This window comes from Euwallacea fornicatus, unplaced genomic scaffold (genome assembly GCF_040115645.1).
Source record: "Euwallacea fornicatus isolate EFF26 unplaced genomic scaffold, ASM4011564v1 scaffold_105, whole genome shotgun sequence".
Lineage (NCBI taxonomy): Eukaryota > Metazoa > Arthropoda > Insecta > Coleoptera > Curculionidae > Euwallacea > Euwallacea fornicatus.
In genome coordinates, this window is record NW_027096073.1 from 91,961 (window position 1) to 109,490 (window position 17,530).

General features: G+C 35.7%; 1 long non-coding RNA gene across 2 annotated transcripts; it reads left to right on the top strand.

Moving 5' to 3' along the window:
* The first annotated feature begins 13,843 nt into the window (after window positions 1-13,843).
* LOC136350078 (uncharacterized) lies at window positions 13,844-15,589 on the top strand. 2 transcript variants are annotated; one of them, XR_010734057.1, is made up of 4 exons: window positions 13,844-14,013; window positions 14,086-14,212; window positions 14,276-14,404; window positions 14,460-15,589. It is a non-coding gene; the product is annotated as an uncharacterized lncRNA (long non-coding RNA). The 2 variants fall into 2 exon arrangements; XR_010734056.1 differs by having other exon boundaries at window positions 13,856-14,212.
* The last annotated feature ends 1,941 nt before the right edge of the window (window positions 15,590-17,530 follow it).

Here is a 17,530-nt window from a genome sequence, read left to right on the forward strand (position 1 = left end):
ATTACCAAATTCAAATAATAAAACTTAATTATTTCGAACCATGGTTTGGAACGACATGGGTAACTCTGATAATAAGCTTTGATCGATAATTAAATTTTCTAGTTACGATTGTGTGAAGTTAAGATTAATGATGTTTCGTTTTAAAAAATTCACTTTTACAACTTCAAAAAATATATATAAATGTTAGGAACGGTACTGCAATACTAAAAACTATAATTGTCAAGAGTGTAAACTAAAGATTATGTATTGTATTGACGTTTTGCGAAATGTTTCGTTCGTGTTTACTATACCTGTGGATATTTGCACAAATTGAAAATTGATCGTTACGAAGACACGTTTCTAATTCGAGTTTGAATGTTTTAAAAATGATAAGGAATCTAAGTATGGGACTTTATACCGAAAATGTTACGTAGAATTTAAAAACAAATTAATATACTAGAGACCCCATTTGAAATAGGCAAGCCAGGACAACTATTTCTGATCAAACCGGAAGTAACCCGAAGTTGAAAATTTGTATTCAAGTTAACTTAATGTCAAATTTTCGCTCGCCAGCTCGGTTTCTGGTATTTTTGTATCAAATATCAAAATATCGATATGAAAACTTTAGTATTGTACTTCTTTATATTAGAAAGCTGTGTGATTTAATAATATTTTCGTTAATGTGGGGTGTTCGGCTTTCGCTGAACGGCATAAATTCCTACTTTTTTAAATGGCAACCCATAGTTTTTTTTATGTCTTTCTAATGTAATATTTAATTCTCTGCCGATTTGCAATAACATTTTTTTTCAAACATTACGGTTTTGGAAGTTATCTTATAATGAACCTTCAGAACTCAAAAAATAATTAGTTTTGTAAAAAAATAATTTTAGATGAAAGTTGACGAAGTAGAAATACGTGGTGACTAATAATGCATAATGACTTGATAAATCGAGTTACTTGTGCTTTTGTTAAATAGAAGCAAAGCCTGCTATAATAAATCTGTCAAGTTATAAAATAATGCCTGCTGTGTTATAATTGATATTTTGTAAATACCTTCTTGGCTATGAATATCAAATGAAAAGATGTCATTGGTAATCGACACAGAATTAAAAACGACTTTACAAATGTTTGGGAAAAATCGTGAGTAAATTAAAATAAAAACAATGAGTTGCGGCTACTTGAAAATTTGCAATCTGGTGCAAAAAAAAGTATGGTGGATTACAAGAATGTTTTAAAGTTTTCGATTACCTCTGACTTTCATTTATAAATTTACAAAAACGAATTTCCAAAGTTCAAGAAACACCAGTTTTGTGATCTTTCTTTCTGAGTCTGCATTTTTCGAGGAATTACTTTGATGTGGCAAATGCTTTTATCGATATAAAATTTGTTTTTATTAAAATGGAATTAGATTAAGAAAATATTTGAGCCTTTATTTTCATATCTAATCGCTATTTGGCGTGATTTATTCTTGTTATTTCACGCTGATTCTGCTTAGAGTCAATTCTCTTAGAGGACGAATAATAATCAGAGTCAGCATCGCCGATTGCCTTTTTAATCATAAGACATTAGTGTTAGTCAGTTCATTTTTACCGCTTCATGTAACCAGAACTTAAAATATAATAAACTCTTTTCGGATCGACTGGTGTTTAAATTAACAGTTTTATGTGTTCGTTTTCTAAATTAAGTAAATCGAAACTTCGTCGAATGGCGTGACCGAGAACAGATATAAATGGCGAACCCTCTATATACATACGTGTGGCTACCACGAATAATGACTAACATGAACAATGCTTAACCTGGACAATAATTAACCCGGATAATGATTAATCTAAACTATGGCTTGCAGAACACTTTGTTCGAAGATTTGACTGATTGCTTTGATATATAAAAAATATATAAATTGCCAAAGTGATCAATTAATAATTTTAATTAATACTCGGGGTGCTCCTTTTTGTGTTAGATGGTAAAAAATCAAATGGGTTAATCTTGAACTTATTTTGAGATAAAAACTTCTTGTAAAAGCTCGACTTAAGTTACTTCCACTTTGACTTGCGAGATGTTGAAGTTTAATTTCGCTTTTCCCGATTCTCCTTAAACTTTTTATCATTCTTAAAAAAAAAAGAACATCCTTTATGTGACTTATGTTAATATGCATATAAATGTTTATACGGAGTGCTTCCAAAATGACTGACTGTCAAATCTTTTAATCGAGCGTGTTGTACGAGCCAGTTTTACAATATATATATTTTTATCTAATGTACGAGGTATTTAGGTAGGTGGTAGTGTGGGATACTACGTTGGGTGGAATACCAGAGGAGGTCGTTATAAATCGATATGATGTCGGACGAAAAGGTTGCGACTTTTCTTATTCATAAAATTATACTGCTGCTGCTTTGGAACGAAATTTGACAAGCCTTTTCATCTCGAAAAATGTACAATATAATCTAATGTGATTTTCCTAATTTGTAGTATGGCAATGAGTCAAGTTCAAAAGTCTATGATTTTATCTGAACGCTTGAGTGTGTGTTTATTCAAATATCTTATGAACTTCCTTAAATTCGTCTCTTTCTGTTGTTAGAAAATGTCAATAGAGAAATATTTTAGGAACTCTTCATTTTAATACTTTTAAGTACCACCTCCCGGCGCATTCGCCAAAACTTAAACGAGCCATTTATTGTGTTTCCGGATATTCGAGGTTTTTAGATTTTCTTTCTTTTTATAGTTTCTTACCTGCGTGTATATTCGTATATATTCGTGTGTATTCGCTGGAAATCGTCCCTGCTTATATATGTGTGAACGGGACGAGATTCGAAATGGAGAACCTACGATCGCCAGAATTAATAGAATTACTGTTCCGTGCCGATGGGCGAAGGGTCAATGAGAAATAAAATTCACCACACCATGTGTGGACGGTTGAAAATGGTGGTAGGTTCTCGTTTCAATCGTAATAAATAATTATTTTGCAGTACCCCCACCCGTTAAAACTATTACAGTTTTCTTCCCCTTTCATTTACAGTTTCCTACATGGTTCCCAAGTCGCCATCTGCCGTCCAGGGGTTGAAACTATTAGATTTCTTCCCCATTCATTTTACAGTTTCCTACATGGCTCCCGAGTCGCCATCTGCCGTCCAGGGGTTTAATCTATTACAAATTTCTCCTCCATTCATTTTACAGTTTCCTACATGGTTCCCATTTCGCCATCTGCCGTCCAGGGGTTGAAACTATTAGATTTCTTCCCCATTCATTTTACAGTTTCCTACATGGTTCCCGAGTCGCCATCTGCCGTCCAGGGGTTTAATCTATTACAGATTTCTCCCCCATTCATTTTACAGTTTCCTACATGGCTTCTGAGTCGCCATCTGCCGTCCAGGGGTTAAATCTATTACAGATTTCCTCTCCTCTCAGTTTAGTTTTCTTTAAATTTGGTTCCCTTAAATTTTTAATTTCTACTACCGCAATGATAGTTCGCTCCCACAACGGCACACAAATGGACTGGATGGAAAAAAAATTCCGCCGCGATCCTCCCTCCTGCTGTTGACACAGTTTTCTCTAGGAAAACCAATCCTTGGTAGTGTAAACAATGCCTCTTCACTTTAAACTTAAGCCAGATATGGGCAAAAGAAATACGTGCTAATTCGCCAGATCAAAATACACCGAAGCTCTCCTTGTGCGCGAAGCATATCCCTCAGGGACAGTACCGGCACAAGGGGGGTTAACGAGGATCAACGAGGTTTTTAGTGGGTTAGCGCTCTCAGTAGCGAGTCCCACACGCCGTTCCAAACAAGATCGGATGGGAGTCTTTTGAAGATTTTCCTCGTTAAAAAAAAAAAAAAGTACCCCCACCCGTGGGTATTATTTAGTGCAAATTATACAAATTTGAATAAAATCCGCGTTTGAATTTGATTCCCCTGTTGTATTTCTAACTTGGGAAATCGTGTTTTCAAAGTTCTCCGTAAATAACGAAGCCTTTTTAGATTTTATGGCGTAAATTATTTAAACAATGTATTCGTACGTCATAAAAAAAACGTTTGCTACAATTTTGTCATAAAAGGGCTTGTTCCTCCGCACTTCGATAATTTTTGAATGATAACGAGACAATCAATTAAAAAACTCAATTATCGCCAAAACCTGTACCACACACTGGGTATCTGTACGAGTACCATTGGTTTTAAATCGATTCAGAATAAACTCCGTTCGTATCCCGTTCCGTATCCTGCACTACTACTTCCTAGCAAACACCCTGGTGCTTAGTGGAGAGATAGAAAATTTTCGAACGGACGTAGATACATTAGTTTCGAATCTATGTAATCCTATTTATCCTTATGCAAAGTCCCTTGATTTTTGATATAATAGCCACGGAGGATGATATCTTTTTGAAAATAAAATTAATTAATAGTAGTATTGTTTAAACGAGAACTAACGCTAAGTTTTAAAATAATTAATAATTGTTTAAATTCAATCTCGCTTATCTCCTTGTGAAAAACGAATTAAGAGCAAAAGAACGTTTCGTTTTGTTGTTAGTTTTGTGAACTATAATTTTGTAATAATATACGAAGTATAACGTAAGTATGGATTTCCCCTTTAACACGACGTAGATCTAAAAAAACTATGCAATATTTTTATGTGACATTTTTTCAAAATCTCAAAAAAACACGAAATATGCCCAAATGAGTTTTAATACGTTTTTGTATAAAATGTAAATTCGTTCCTACATAGAAGAGTAATTCAAAGTAAAAGAAATAAAATGCCCCATAAAAAATTATCAGCTATTATTGCAAAAACGCAAAAAACATTTAATGTTTTTGCAAATGAGACCAATGGAGACAATTTCGAACACCTTTTGTAGCCAGTCCCAGTCCCGGAATGAGTAGCAGCTAAACTTGTATTACTTATTATAACTTCCTTAGGCACATATTTCGGTTGTTTTTGAAATTTCGAAAAAATGTTATATAAAAATATTGCATTGTTTTTTGAGCTATGTGTCGTGTTAAAAGCAAAACCCCCTACTTATGTTATCACTTGTATAGATCCTTTTACTTTGTATCGTTTGAAAGAGTGTACGTTGGAGAAACTTTTGTTTAAAACATAAGAATAAATTGGAACCGGAGTATTTGAAAACGTTAATTTGTCTACTTCTTCGTTTTAAAAAATGTCTCTGAAAACCACAAATAGTTGTAGTTAAAAGAAATTAACTTAATTGAATTGACTAATGAAATTATTTCGTATAAAATCACCTAAGGCCAATATTTTAAAAAATGACGAAAATTTGCAAAATAATTTTAAAAAAGACATTGCAGAATAAATTTAGATTATGTGTATTCGAACCTATCCACCGATCTACACTGGTGGCCAAAAGTAAATTAAAAATCCTAAGCTAGGATGGTTCCATTGCTGCTGTGGGTCCCACACTATTCCTATCTTCTAAACCCCATAAACGATGTTATTGATCACAAGGATTACGTTTGCTTAATTTTTCTTTGGTCGTAGGTGGCGGCGCTCAACTTGGCGAAGGCGCCTCCATTTACAATTGTCCAATTGTATGAACGAAAACAAAGTTTTCGACGTTTTCGTTTTGAGCAATATTGAAGAGTAAAAAACTGACGCCGGTTCCCATAAAACTGGTAACTTGCATTTCGCTGGGAACTCAATTTATACTCGATAGAGTTAACTTTATTCAAATGATTTAGTAAGAGTCAGTTGTAACTTGGTCTTCGTTTGGAAATAAATATAATTTTTTTTATCGAATTTTTCAATACACGATTTTTAACTTGAAATATGTTAAATAATTAACAAAAAACAGTTATAAAAAACGCTCGATAGTGTCTTCGAAACAATTGAGGATGATATTGTCGGCATTTTTATTTATTTGTTGTATGTGTGCCGTGCTATGTTAATTCCGTGATAATTTTTTGATTTCATTAATCGCCCTTAATTTCTTATTTCGGCGGAGATGCGCGATTTGTTTCGTTCTATTTTAAAGTTTCAAGATTGAAGCAAAATAAAATTTCTATTTTCCAAAAAACAAATCTAAAAGTACAAGAAAACCATTGGTGGTGGTTGTGTATTTGTTGTGTATTATTCGTTGGGAGATTCATTTATATGGCCACTTACACGTGGAGTTAAAATAATAATAACACGAGCCACACATGTAATAGCCATTCTTCTAGCTTTAAGTTTAGGTCAGCTACTTTTTAATTATATAAGGAGTATCCCGATTAGCATAATCAGTCATTTTAGTCTCTGCTTTCAAGTGCTGCATGAACTTATGATCTTGTATTTTCGAAATAAATAAAGTTTTTTTTTTAACTTAAAATAAAAAAGTTAATAAAATTGGCGCAGTTGGTAGGATCCTTTCGGGTGTATTTTAAAAGTGTGTTAGTGCATATAATTCAACACCACCACCGAGACACCCTCCGTTTCAACGGTTTAGAAAGGAGCAGCCTAGAAGGACCAAGGACTCCTGAGCAGCATTCGCTTTTGAAAATCATCAAGGAAGCTGTCAGTCGGATATAGTGGCCTAGCTAGTATCCACTACAAACGGCACCCCAACTAATCAGTCTACCTATTAGCCAAGGCACCGCTTGAAATAGAACAAGACATATTACTATACCGTAAGTTAGTTTACAAGTTGTGCTATTCCGAAAGTTAGTAATTTATGATCAGAATTCTGTTAGTTAAGTTGAATGGAAAAAATTTTAAAACAGATATTGAGAGACATAACGTATCCTAGGATACGAACCAATTCGAGTGGAAGTAACAGCTTGAACCCCGAAACTTATATTGCCCAATTGTATACTGAAACAAGCCCACGACCTAGTATTAGCAATTTATTAATAGTAAAAATGGCCGAAGTCTTGAGAACAACCGTAGGTCTTTTAAAAATATTAAATGGGACCCCTTCAAAGCTGGAGTCCTTTATCACAAATATCGACATTTAATAGTCGATATTTTAACACCGATCCATCGCAGCAAGAATATGTGATTCTTGCTATTACATCAAAAATCATATAATCAGCTAAAAATTTTCTCCTAACTAGACCAGATCTCCAAAGTTAGGAAAAAATCAAGCAAGCACTTCAGCAAACATTCAGTGATCCTGTAACTTGAATTTACATATGTCTAAGCAACTAATCTTTTTAACAAGAAAGAATTCATCCATTCAGGATTACATTCAACGGTTAAAGGCATTAGTGACCAAGATAAATACCAAGATTTGTTCCGAAATTCAAAATAACGAAGCAAAAAAGATACTCATTTCACAAAATGAGTTGACTGCCACACAAAATTTATTAGCTAATATCCCTGACGAGCTAAGAACCTTACTAATCGTGTAAAACCCACAGAACTTAAACACCATAGTTCGAGATGACTTGTTAATATTTCATAAAATATTAACAAGTCAGAATAATTTTAAAACCACATATGTCCAGAATCATTCGAGAACGAGCCCTAAATTCTTCACCTAACTTCTTTGGCAACTTACAAAGACCGATAAATAGGAGCAATGAACAAAACCTTCAGAAACCAACAGCACGATCAAGTCAATATCCTAAAATCACTTCACGAAATCAATTCACACTTTAAAATTCGTACCCTAACAAACAATAACCCCAACCAATATCCGGAGTCAGTACAGCAATATCCCAAACTCACAAAAGTTTTGTACAAAACAAATTCCAAGGGAATCTATATCAACGTCAATTTCGACAACCCTTTTAGCAACAATCACAACCAAAATATACATTCCAAAAATTAACTTACCTAGAAAACGGCCAAGAAACTACCTCTTCAGAAACCCCTGATTTTTCACTGTAATATGACAATGCGTTTGCCCCAGAAGACGATGACCCTTCCGAAGAATCTCCTGATTTACTTGAATACCTCGAAAATTTTCAAACAACCTCAGATCCAAATCCCCATGGATAAACATCAATAGTTTCCAAACCAATCAACTTCCCTATATTGAAATTCTCGGTTACCAAATTAAACTACTAATAGACACTGGATCCCACGCATCTCTACTTCGACCTTCCTTAACAGAATCATTATTTCCCGAAACAATCGTACCTTATGTCAGCACACTGCAAACATGTGCAGGAACAAAAAAGGCAACTAGTAAAGCCAACATTCCCCTACTTTTAAATCTTGGAATATCTACCCCCATTAACTTCATTCTGTACCCCTTTCATGAGTTCTTCGATAGAATTTTAGGCATCAAAGATTTATGCAAACTCATCCTTAATATTGCTCTAAGGAACCAATTACTAAAAAACAAGCACATATAAATACCCTTCCAATACAGACAAGACTTCGAACAATACAAAATAGAAATTTCTCCACGGATAGTACAAAGAAACCTAGACTAGAAACCTTAAGACTAAACTACCTGATGACACAACCTGGTTAACAAATCACTATTGGAACAAGGAGATCGAAATCAAACCCATATTAGTAACAATTCAGGATCAAACTCATACGATAGACGTTGCAATCACACAGATAAAGCGATTGTAATAGAGCAAATACACTTTTGGAAGCAATCGAGATTAATAACTTTGAAATACTAAAATTTAACAACAACACTGTTGGATAATGCTTTCTTTCATAAGGCAAAATTAATGAAGGTATGACTTCCATCAGACACATAAACTATTCGATAGATGTGTTTGGTCTAGACTTTTTGGGATGATATGTAAACACACAGGTTCGACGTATGTGTTTTTAGAGCGATGCTTAATTATTCTATTCATTCCTTTTCTACGTCCTGATATAATAAGACACTCTTAAACTTTATCGGACCGCGCATATCAGAAAATAGAAAATCATTAAGAATTAGTGTGTTTTCTTTTATCCTCATAACCCAACAAACACTGAGAAAAAAAATATTCAACCCCGTTCATACAGACCTAAAACCCTTAATACATGATCATCTAAATTCAGAGGAACGAACACAACTCTTTAAATTACTCCAGGCCTACGTACAGGTCTTATAAAAACCAGGAGAACCCCTGACCTTCTCAAACCAGGTGAAACACATCATAAAAACCTCTGACGAAGTCCCAGTTCATACGAAAAATTACCGATATCCCTACGTCCGCAAGGAACAGATCAACAGGCAGATTGAGCAAATGCTGACAAATGGAATTATCTAGCCATTAAGCCCCCCTTGGGGCTCCCCTGTCAGGATAGTCCCAAAGAAATTGGATGCATCAAGACAGCGAAAATGGAGGATCGTTATTGATTACCGCAAGTTGAATGACAAAACGATAGACGACCGGTACCCCTTGCCCAATATCAAGGATATCCTAGACAAGTTAGGCCGTTGTCAGTACTTCACCACCTTGGACTTAGCTAGCGGATTCCATCAGATCAAGAAGGATCTGAAGAGTATTGAGAAAACAGCTTTTAACGTAGAGCACGGTCATTTCGAGTACACTCGAATGCCGTTCGGGCTCAAAAACGCACCCTCCACATTCCAACGTGCCATGGATAATGTGTTGAGGGGACTGCAAAAAAAGATATGCCTCGTCTATATAGACGACATCACCGTATATTCAACAAGCCTCCAGGAACATTTGAACTTCCTAAAAGCAATTTTGGACCGTTTAGATTCTTGCAACATGAAAATTCAGCGAGATAAGTCAAAATTCCTCAAAAAGAATGTAGAATTCCTAGGACACGTCGTCACACCAGAAGGCATCAAACCAAAACCCAAAGAAAATAGATGCCGTGAAAAACTTCAGGACCCCTAAAACACCAAAGGAAATAAAGGCATTTCTCGAACTAGTAGGATACTACAGAAAATTTATTAACAATTTCGCCAAAATCACAAAGCCTTTAACTTAGTGCCTGAAGAAAAACACCAAAATCGTACGCGACCAGCAATTCATGAACGCATTCGACCTCTCTAAAACACTTCATACAAATGACCCAATCTTGCAATACCCTGATTTTACCAAACCTTTCATACTAACGAATGATGTTTCTGATTACGCAATTGGCGCGATACTATCCCAAGGGACCGTAGGTCAAAACCTGCCCATCTCCTATGCAAGCAGAACCCTAAACACAGCCGAATGTAACTATTCGACGATAGAAAAGGAACTTCTTGCCATTGTTTGGACTACTAAATATTTTCGACCCTATTTATTCGGACGAAAATTTAAAGTAGTTACCGACCACAAACCGTTGCAATGGTTATTCTCCATCAAGGAGCCCAACTCAAAATTGTTAAGATGGAAATTAAAACTACAGAAATTTGAGTATACCGTTCAGTATAAAAAAGGAATAAAAAATTCCAACACCGATGTACTCTTTAGACCACCTAGAGAATTAAACCCCGTCGAAGTAAAGGCCCCTTTGACACACGTGTCCGCCACAGCTGAAGAAAAAAAAACAATGAAGACCAATACCTATGGCACGATCGTATTAAGCACTTCTTTGAAACACAGGAAAACTTGTTCGAAAATCCCAAAAAGACAACACCAACTCCCCCATCCAAAAATCAAAATTATATCGGACGTACAGATTCAACCTCCAAGAAAAAACCTAACTCAACCAGACATAAAAACCACTGGGTCAAGTACCATTACAGCAGAAGACACCAACCACGGTGATAAATCAATCATAACAAATTTAAAGGAAAACACTATACACACGGAAACGGTACACACATCCCAGGAGAATCCAATTATAGGTGCCCCATATGTCAACAAAAGCGTTAACAGCTTCAAAAATCAACTAGTCTTTAAATGGGCCACTAAGGAAAAACCATATAAAATCACACAGATGTTACTTGACACAAAAAAACGAACAACGATATTCATCAGTGAAACACCAATAACAGAGGACATTCAAAAAATTCTGATCGAACAACTTCCACCCGATACTTATTGTCTTTATTTCCCAAAAAAGGAACTAGAACCATTAGTAGTTCGAGTATTCCAAGGAACCTTCAAGAATAACGCTTATAATCTAGTCATTTCATTACCTTATTAGAAGAGGTTTCCGATTCCGACGACCAACGCGAAATAATGGAGCGATATCACACCACGAAAACCCCACATAGAGGAATTACGGAAAACATAAAAAACATTAAGCAATTCTATTATTAGCCTAGCCTTTAAAGAGACGTCATAAATTTCATAAGTTCCTGTGAAACCTGTCAGAAGTCGAAGTACGACCGTCATCCACATAAAGTAATATTCAAACCAACCCCCACAGAAAACAAACCCTTTGAACATCTGTATATGGATACATACTCTGTCAGGCATCAAAAATACTTAACCATTATAATTTCTCAAAATTCGCAGTCGCTTATCCTGTCAACGAAACAACAGTAAAAGTCTGTTTAAATTTAATAAAATTCTTTTCACACCACGGCACCCCTTCGAAAACAACAACAGACAAAGCGAGAACCTTTAAAAATCACCTAATCTAGGAATTATGCAAAACGTACCAAATTGAATTACACTATACGACGTCATATAATCCCAACTCAAACTCGCCCATCGAGAGGTTTCACTTTACTCTAAAAGAAAGCCTCGTCGCCCTCAAAGATAGTCACCGTTCAAAACTCATACCAGACCTTGTGAATCTTGCCATTCTAAACTACAACAATAATATACATTCATCTCATTATTTTACCCCATTTCAAATTATAAAAGGAAATCTAGACTACCAGCTCAACTTCGAAAAAAGCCTTAACCAGATTCAAACTGATTACGTACATGAATTATCTAAAATCTTCAAAGAACTGAATGAAACAATTAACAAGAAAATTAATGTCAATAAAGCACAAGTCCTCGGGAAACTTAAGAAAGAACGACGAAACAAACCAGAAATCCCAGAAGCTACCAAACAACTGATGGCTACCCCCGTCAAACTACAACCCAAATACCGATTAACAACATTTCGTAACCTAAGACATCCAAGACATTAAAAATAAACCAAAATTTTAGAAAACTACGAGAAAAGATGAACCTCGTCCTAGCACTTCTGCAGCTCCTAGTTAGTGCCCAGTATAAGATTGAGAAAATTTTCAACCCTGTAGTACCGGTAGAAGAAAGACCCAGTTACATCATAGACGACCTACACCACGACTACTACCACATTAACCTGACAAACATACGTAACTGCTTAAGGTCAACGGAACAAACGCTCATTAAGCTAAATTTTACGCTGAGTACCTTTAATGCAACACACAGCACTCTCTTAAGGGCAAGGCTCAACGACCCGTTCGTACGAATAAACACCGTTAAATCATTCGTGAAACATTACTCGATATCCCTTAAAAGAACCAAAAGAGGTCTAATCGACATAGTCGGTAATGCCCACAAGTATCTATTCGGAACCCTAGATGCGGATGATGGCAAACGCTATGATAACTATATCGAAATCCTACAGAAAAATCAAGAAATTTTACGGCAAGACATTTCCATGACCCAGACAATGGTAAAAAAATTAACCGTAGACGTCGACTATCAGCTAAACGTTATCAAAGGAAACCAACAACAGTCGCAAACGCGAATCCATGACCTTACGCAATTAGAACAATCCACGTCAGAAGCTATTTATTTTACACTCTTACTAGACAACCTGGACAACAACATTCATATTATCGACAATATTAGCAGCAATATTCAAACAGCAATCGACTTTACCAAAATCAATACCCTACATCATAGCATACTAAAATACAACGAACTACAGTCAATCCTAAATCACCTAAAACCCAAACGCAGAATCCCTTTCAGCAATACACTTAGCTATTATGAAGTAGCTCACGCTACAGTCACCATCCACAAAGACCTCGTGATATTCCACATACGCATTCCTTTAATCTCGGGAAAACCGTATACCCTCTACAGACTATTCAATTCTCCTTCACAACTACGTAATGACCATAACCAACCCCATTTTACTGAAATCGGAAACCAAATCATTCAACCTTAAAGAAAACTGCCCCAAGACAGATCGCATAGTCCTATGCGACGAAAATCTACTTCAAACTCATGAACAATGTATCATGGATACCCTTAATCTCACCAACCATTGTCCCATGATCCCAATTACTTATACCAAAACGCCACTTCTTAAATTATCAGATAACTCCCTCATAATAGTTCCAACCCCTCGAGCAATTGTGGAATTCCAATGCCCTAATCAACATACTGTCGAAACCATTAATGAAGTCTCCTTGATCATATTCCCTTAGAATGCTCCACAAAAATAGATAAACTTTTCGAAACTCAAAAGCCTGACACAATTAATTTACGCTTAAAGTTACCCCCAGTAAATATCAAAGATGATTTAAAAGCAAGATTCAATCCCCTACAATTGCACAACCTTGATCTAGAAAATATTCACACTGATCTAAATCAGGCTCAAAAACTAACCGTACAACATCTCAAGGAATTCGATACCATTACCATCAGCTTATCTATAAGTTCTCTTATTGTTATCCTCGTTGTGTTTGGTATTTTAGCGCTACTTGCTTATTATTACTATAAGAAGAAATCCACACAATGTAAAAATGGCCCTACAAGTCCCACAGCTCGAAAATATGCGAACCCTATTTTCTCACACTTAACAAGGGAGGATTTATATGGATTTATAATAAAATATATACAGGGTGTCCAAGCTAACATTGAATATAGGAGATTAACATGGGAAATTGGTTTATATTTTTTTGCGCCTGTACGGATTATCCAATTGAAAAATTTTTATATGGAGGTCATAGTATGCAAGACCGGCTATCTTTCAGTATTTTTTTCAGTCTTCTAGTTACAGCCGTTTTGGCTCAAAACGTCTCCAAAATTCAAAAATTTGAATGTCCCGCGTAACCGTTCGGCGCCATGATTGGTCAGAATTAATGTCAAAACACAATGTCGCCAACAACGTAAGCGTAAACACCCCATTTCAAATTAATTTTCCCTTTTTGCTGATTTCTAACTTATTTAAGAATTAATTCAGGGAAAAATCAATGGAAAACCTGAGGATAATTATTATGTGGTCTGCTTTGATGTCCCTACGGTAAATACGCAAGTTTCTTATTACCCCATAATGATAACACAAAGACATAACCTAACCTTTTATCTCATTTAGTAAACCTCAAATGCCATGATTAAAATTACGAACTAGGTTCTACTAGATTTATAAAATTTTTATATTGTTTTGCTGTTTCAAGCAGTAATTAGGCCTGGTGACTGACCTACAGTGGTAGTGAAGTGTGGTGAGTGGTGGAAGTGGAAGCAATATTTATGTTGATGAATAAAGGATCATTTTTTTGAAATAGGATTGGGAGGGATGAGGAAAAAACACGGATTGGTGGTCCTAAAAAGAACCTTTATTTAAATGCAACAAGAAAAGAAATGAAAACAAATAAATTAAACAACTACCTACATATTAAAGCTCAACCAAACAGGTAAGGGAAAAAGCTAAAAAACTATAATCAAACATTGTATGAAAAATATTTACAGAAATTGCTCAAAAAGACCACTTTCTGCAGCTGTACAATATGCCAACCGATCCTGAAAGTTGCGGCATGTGTTGTCTAGCATCACAACACTGATTTGTTGGCATATTTGCTCTATGCCCAACCTCAAATCATTGACATTTACATCTATTCCTTGCATAAAGACGGTCATGGATAAATCCCCAGATAAAATAATCGCAGGGATTTAAGTCAGGGGACCGTAGAGGCCAGCTAATTGGTCCAAATTTCCCAATCCATCTGTCTGGAAATGTCTGGTTCAAAAATAACCGTGTCTGCATAGCTGTGTGACTGGGGGCCCCATCCTGCATGTAAAAGGTTCTTTCGATTGGTTCCACTGCTTGAATTGCAGGCAAAATGTCAGTGCGGAGCATCTCATTGTACTTGTTGGCATTTAAACTGCCATTGATGAAGAATGGTCCCAACAAGTTTCGCCCCAAAACCCCAATCCAGACATTTACTGTTGCTCGCCATTGGGCGCGATTATCGTTGACAATATGAGGATTTTCTAATGACCAAATCCTGTCATTTTGACGATTGGAGTTGCCTGTCAATCCAAATGAACATTCGTCACTGAAACAAATCTTCTTAACAAATCGTGGACTAACTATAAGCCTTCCTGTGATGAATTCACAGAGCTCCATACGATGGAAAAAGTCTTCAGGCAAAAGTTTTTGGTGCACTCTCTTTTTAAAAGATATGTAACCCTCTTTACATAAATGATAGTGTACAGTGGATTTTGCAACACCAGTTTCTTGGCTGATTTGCCTAACACTTTTGAAAGGGTCGTTACTTACAGTAGCAACAACAAGTTTTGCTATGTTTTCATCAGGACGAGTAGCAGCTTTACGTCGACGTTTACGTTCACAAGAACACATCGAATTGATACTCCCAGTTTCATCGAATCGAGCAACCAAACCTTGGAGAGAGCTTAGTGCTGGTATTGGGCGGTCAGGAAAAAGCGCTGAGAAGGTGTCTCTAATATGCATAAAGGAATTACCTGCCCAGTATTGCTTTAAAACTAGTTTCTTTTCTTCAAAATTCATAATTAATGAGAAATTGAATAAGAGGAAAAGTTGATAATAGATGTCAATGTGCAAGTTACATGTACATCCTCTATGATAACGAGTGATGGGAACCTGTAATAGGGATCCTTTCCCATGAAACAGCAAACCAAGTATTTCCTTTAAATGTGCAGAGACAGCAACCTATCTATATAAATTGTTACAATAGCTAGATAGGAGGGCTTCTTATGTTAAAAACGTAGAATAGAGTAGTCTTGTGCATTGTGCTTCGCGTTTTTTTAAAAATCTCCCTTTCCTGGACGAAAACCTAACTGGCGCAGTCGGTAGGATTCATCGAAACGATATTACGACAAAAATCGCGTAAAGTTCCGTTTCAACGGTTAATTCGGTGATCCTAAGAATCAAGATTGTCCCGTGAAAAGGAGAGAAGACAAGCATCGCTTCTGAAGAAACGCAACCAGGCAGAAGACAAGCATCGCTTCTGAAAAACTACAAGCAACAAGAAGATAAGCACCACTTCTGAAGGAAAACAACCAGGGAGAAGAAGAAAAATCGTTCAACTCCTCTTGGAACTAGGACTTTTAGGGCTAAGATTAAGAAGAAGCAGAACGAATAATTCAGGAATGAATATTTTCCTTTTAATATTAATGTAAGTAATTGATTTTTCATTTTTTTTTGTCACAAGATAATTTCCTTGAGTAATAATTAGAGATAGGAGCTCGTATAAATCGAAATAGTTAACTTAGTTATTGAGTGATTAAACACTTAATGTCAGATTCAGAGACAGAACTTTCTGAAATTATAAACAAATTCGGTTTATCTCAAAGTAAAAATCTTCATACTCGATCTAGTAGCAATTCTGAATATCGAGAATATTATCATAATATGGCTACTCCCACACAAAATCCACCAGCAGCTGTTAACTATCAGCTTCTACGTCTTTACGTTGATACGATTCCCTCGTATGATGGAAACCCTCATACACTGCAAATATTTCTAAATAACTGTACCAGCCTCATTAACACATTCTATAGGCAGGGTGATGAAGCCCATAATAATTTTATCGTAAGAGCAATAATTGGCAAATTATCCGGCCGTGCTTTAACTTTAATTGGAACTAGATTAAACGAGCTAGACAAGTGGCTAGATATCAAAAATGCTTTAGAACTCACTTTTGGCGACCAAAGAGATTTGCAATGTTTAATTCAAGACATGTTGGATTTACGTCCTAATAAAAATGAAACTCCATATAATTTCGGCATGAGATGTCAGGATTCTCGTTCATTGATTTTTTCAAAATTAAGCACACTAAATTTAAGTGATGAGTCTCGTAGAGCAAAAATGGAAGACTACGAAGATTTAGTTTTAAAAGCTTTTATTAGAGGCTTAACTGGTCAATTACAGAATAATATCCGTTTGAAACAACCCGACAGTCTAGAAAGGGCAATGGCACTTGTAATTGAAGAAGAAAACTTCATGTACGGACAACACCGTAGCAATTCCTTGAATACCCAGAGATTTAATCCCAATGTTAGAATAACTCCCACACACTTTCAACATTCGGTTCAACAAAAGCATGATTCATTTGGACCCAATAACTTTAATATGAAACCACCGAGTAATTCTCAAAACTTCTTTCAAAGACCAGCTTTGAATAATAATTTCCCAAGATTTAATCAACCAAATTTCCAATCCCCAATGATGAGACCAACGAATTTTCAACCCAATACATTCCAAAATAACTTCAGACCTCAAAGATTCCCACAATTTGTGCCAAATCGAAGTCAAATAAGTCGTAACCAAACCATGAACTCTGCTAACAGACCTTTTATTAATCAGCGATCTTTACCACAAATTAACGAACCGATGGATACGTCGTCTGGTAATTCTAAATTATCTTCAAAAGCTAATCCAAAATACAACTTCGCTGGATTACATCAACAAAATATAGAGGAATGTGAAAACACTTATTATAACGAACCCTTTGAATATTACCAAGATGAAAATCCTAATTTCGAAAAAGAATATTTTA